Here is a 4,877-nt window from a genome sequence, read left to right as displayed (position 1 = left end):
TCCCCCTCCTGTCACTGCCCGTCCCCCTCCTGTCACTGCCCGTCCCCCTCCTCTTCTCACTGCCCATCCCCTGTTAACTACCGCTATAGAGGATCTGATGCCCTCTTCTGGCCCCTGTGGGTCTTTGAACTCTGGTGCATAAACCCACACATATATGCATCATTAAGAGGCAGGTGATGGTGGTGCACATCTTTAATCCCAACACTTGGGAGGCAAAACAGGAGGATATCTGTGGGTTTGAAGCCAGCCAGAGCTACACAGAGAAACCCTGTCTCGGAAGAAGGAAAGAAGAAAGGAAGAAATTAAATAATTAGCTGGGCATAGGGGCACACGTCTTTAATCCTAGCAGTTGAGAGACAGAGGAAGGCAGATCTCTAAAAATTCAAGGCTAGCCTGGTCTACATAGTGAGCTGAAGAATACCGAAAGCTACATAGTGAGATCTCATCTCAGCTATGTGTGTGTGTGTGTGTGTGTAAATGAAAGAAAGAAAGATATGAAATATTTTAAAAATAAAGTAACTGTTTTGGCAGAGTATGGGACTTAATGACTTTGCTGAGACACATGATTGGTGATAAGGGCTGGGAGGAGCTCCCAGCTATCATCAAAGCAGAAACCAGGAAAGAAGAAGAAAAAAAAAAAAAAAACATGGAAAACTTCCCAGCTGCAATTGGAGCCAGGAACAGATTGTGTTTGACTGCTCACAACGACGGTCTTGGACAGCACGCTGATGATGACTGTCTAGGAGGGGCCACGGCAGCAGGATGGCTCCCAGCCAAGATCACCGCAGCAGCCCTGGCGCAGACTCACAGCGCAGGCTGTGGTGTCCTGAGGACGGAGTACCTGTTTCTCAGTGCTGCCTTGGAGGGAAGAGAAGCAGAATCCAGGACCTGGCTGGGAACTCTGGGTAGGCTTGGGGCATCCTCGCTGTGATTGACGGCTCTCCCTTGATTGATGCTTATCCTACCCTCAGTTTGCATACACGCACACCCAGCCTATACAAGCAGGCTTTTTGAAGCTCTGGAGACGTGCAGGATTCTGGTCAGGGTCCGAGACGCTGCAGTCTGCCGCTTCAGCCGCAGGGAGGACATGCTGAGGTTGTCTACCTGAAGCTGCTGTTCTTTGGAGGAGGAGACTCACTGGAGAGAGATCCTTCCAAGATGCTGCAGTCTGATGCTTCAGTCTTTGAAACGTTGGAGACTTGGGAAACCTAAAGTTCAGCAAAGCTGCAGACTCATCTCCTAAACCAGGACTGAGAGGCACTGAGGACATCTTATCCCAAGTTACACTCCCCCTACTCTCCTCTTTGGTAAACGTACACCTAACTCCTCCTCTGGACCAGGATGGACATTGGATGATGTGGATCAGAAACAAACTGCAGACAAGATCACTGCCCTCATTAATGCCCACAGTCCAGCTGTCATTGTTAACGTTTCCCTGTATGAGTCAGACACGGTGGCACACGCCTTTTATATCAGCACTCGGGAGGCAGAGGCAGAGAGGCAGGTGGATCTTTATGAGTTAGAGGTCAACCTGGTCTACATAGTGAGGCCCTATCTAGATTAACCATTACAATAAAAAGGGGATTCGATGGTAGAGGTGAGGGAAGAATTTTTCCTCAGGTGCATAGGTGGGGAAGGCTTCTCTGAAGAAACCACAGAGAGGAGGAGCCCTGCGGGCCAGGGAAAAAGACAGCAGGGAAGATTTGAGGCAGGTATCAGTAAACACCAAACACTTTAAACCAGGTGGGACAGGAGTAGAAGGAAAGAGAGGAGCCACCAAAAAAAGATTTCTCTTTGGCTGGGCAGTGGCGGTGCATGCCTCCAGCACTCGGGAGGCAGAGGCAGGTGGATCACTGTGAATTCAAGACCAGCCTGGTCTGCAGAATGAGTTCTGGGACAGCCAAGGCTTTTACACAGAGAAACCCTGTCTTGAAAAACAAAACTACAAAAAAAGGTTCCTCTTGGAAGTAGATCTGAAGTGGTCTGTGGTTTACTGTGTGGGTGAAGCAAGGAGAGATCATGGAAGGAGGTTTGCTTTGTGGGTTTTTAATTTTTTTTGTTCTGTTTTGTTTTGTTTTTCAAGACAGGGTTTCTCTGTGGTTTTGGAGCCTGTCCAGGAACTAGCTCTTGTAGACCAGGCTGGCCTCGAACTAACTCACAGAGATCCTCTGCCTCTGCCTCCCGAGTGCTGGGAGTAAAGGCGTGCACCATCACCTCCCAGCTCAGTGGTGATTTTGGATGATGTTTGTGAAAAGACATGCCTATTATAAGTGACAGTGGGTGACGGGCATCGTATCTGAATCTTCTTAACTACTTTTTCCTTATTTTTTTAAAAAAATATTGTGGCCAGGTGGTGGTGGCGCACGCCTTTAATCCCAGCACTCGGGAGGCAGAGGCAGGCAGATCTTTTTGAGTTCGAGACCATCCTGGTCTACAAGAGCTAGTTCCAGGACAGGCTCCAAAGCCACAGAGAAACCCTGTCTCGAAAAAAAAAATTTGTGATTTGCTTGTACATGTTTGTGCACTATGTACAAGCTTGGTACCTGAAAAGGGCTGGGTCCCCTAGGACCTGAGTTCTAAATGATTGTGAGCAGCCATGTAGATGCTGGGAACTTGTAGGTCCTCTGGAAGACAGTGTTTTGTTTTGTTTTGTTTTGTTTTGTTTTGTTTTGTTTTGTTTTATGTGAGTAGTAATTCTGGCTGGCCCAGAACTCACTCTGTAGACCAGTTGGTTTCAAACTCACAGAGCTCAGCTTGCCTCTGACTCCCGAGTGCTGGGACTAAAGATGTATGAAGTCACTCCCAGCCACAGCAGCCAGCGTTCTTAGGAACTGAGCAATCTCAGCAGGCCTGTGCTGGTTTGGGTTTGTTGCTTTGTTTCTGTTGTTATGGCGTTTCACTGTATAGTCCCAGCTGGCCTTGAGTTTATAGCAATCCTCTCGCCTCTGTCTCGGAGTGCTGAGATGACTGTCTGTCTTTATACACCTCGGGTCTATATTCCTACCTTTGAACACCAACATTGGTTTTGAAGTGGGGAAGCCTGGGACAGCTTCAGATAGGAAGTGGGTGCATAAAAAGATTCCCCATAATGTCTGGGCTATGTCATAATACCTATTCCCCATAATATCCCCATTTCATACACATTCGCCTGAGTCCACCCTTGCCCTCCCTCTTCTAGACACACAAAGTCCACATGGCCAGCTGTTTTCCTAGACACATGAAGTCCACATGGCCAGCTGTTTTTCTGGACCTGCTGGTTCCTGTCAGGCCTCCTCAGCTTACAGCAGACATGAGTTCAGTCACCCACAGCAAGCAGAGTCACCTGTAGTCACAATACCAATGCATTTTGAGAAGAGCCTTATTAGGTGTTGCCATCAGTATGTGTGAACATCATGTAGCCTGTTCACGCGGATCTAAACGTAGCTCCTTCGCTTGGCTTGGCCTCTCTCTGTTTTATGTTTACTCTTTGTAGTGCTAAGAATGCAGCTAAGACATGTGATAAACATGAAACATGCGAGGGTGCTGTGGGGGGGGCATATTATTCTGTTATAAAGTAATATTGTTTAAAACAGGGTCTCACTGTGTTCCCCAGACTGGTCTAGATCTCCTGGTCTCAAGTGATCCTCCTGCTTTAGTCTTCCAAAGAGCTGAGACTTCAGGTTTGTACCACTGTGCCTGGCTTGAAGAAGTACCTACCCTAAAACAGGACAACAGAGAAGTTTTGCGAATGTAATATATAAACTACATTATCATACATAATCCATTTTCTTTTCTTCCTTTTTTTGAGTCATGGTTTCTCTGTGTTGCCTTGGATGTCCTGAAACTTCCTCATAGATCAGGTTGGCCTCAAACCCAGAGATCTGCCTGCCTCTGCCTCTCTTTTCTTTCTGCTACTGCTGCTACTACTGCTGTGTCTGAAGATGGCAGCGGCTGTCCAATGCCAGGAACACTGGTGGTGAAACCCATGAGCAATGAGTCTCCCACCTGAGCATGTGAAGCTGCGTCTGGTAGCTCCTCCTCCTCCATCTGCTTTTCCATTGAGATGCTTTATACTTATCCAAGTATGATAGTGACTGCTTGTTATCCCAGCACTTGGGAAACGGAGGTAAGAGGATCAGGGTTTCAGTTGTCCTCCCTGGCTACCTAGTTTGAGGCCAGCCTGGGCTACATGACACTCTGTCTCAAACAAACAAAGATTCTTTATTCTATTGCTATAAGTACAATGCTTATCAAAATTAACATTGAAAACATGTACAGAAAATGATTGTTTTCAGGTACAGAAAGCAGTAAGATAAACAAAACAGTTTTGAGACTGGTTTTCCAAGTCTCAGATTTAAAAAAGCAAATGTAACAACTCCAACTTCCTCAGTGTTTATAGAATTTAAAAAAAAGACAGAGTGCACAGGCCTGTAATCCCAGCAACTGAGATTATGGAGGAAGGAGATCAAGAACTTCAAGTCTTGTGGCTAGAGAGGTGGCTCATCGGTTAAAAGCACTGGTTACTGTTGCAGAGGACCAGGGTTCAATTCCCAGCACCCATATGATAGCTTACAGCTGTCTGTAACTCCAGTTCCAGGGAATTCAACAACCTCACACAGACATATATGCAGGAAATACCAATTCACTGAAATAAAATTAAATACATTTAAAAAAGTCATTCTCAATTACACAGTGAGTCCGAGGCCAGCTTAAGTCACTTGACATAGCACTTGGGAGGCAAAGGCAGGCGGATCTCTGTGAGTTCGAGACCAGCCTGGTCTACAGAGCTAGTTCCAGGACAGGCTCCAAAACCACAGAGAAGCCGGGCAATAGTGGCGGGGAGGCAGAGGCAGGCGGATCTCTGTGAGTTCGAGACCAGCCTGGTCTACAGAGCTAGT

The sequence above is a fragment of the Alexandromys fortis genome, unplaced genomic scaffold (assembly GCF_014885135.2).
Source record: "Alexandromys fortis isolate MF-2015 unplaced genomic scaffold, M_Fortis_MF-2015_v1.1 scaffold_158, whole genome shotgun sequence".
Lineage (NCBI taxonomy): Eukaryota > Metazoa > Chordata > Mammalia > Rodentia > Cricetidae > Alexandromys > Alexandromys fortis.
Note: the sequence above shows the minus strand (reverse complement) of the source record.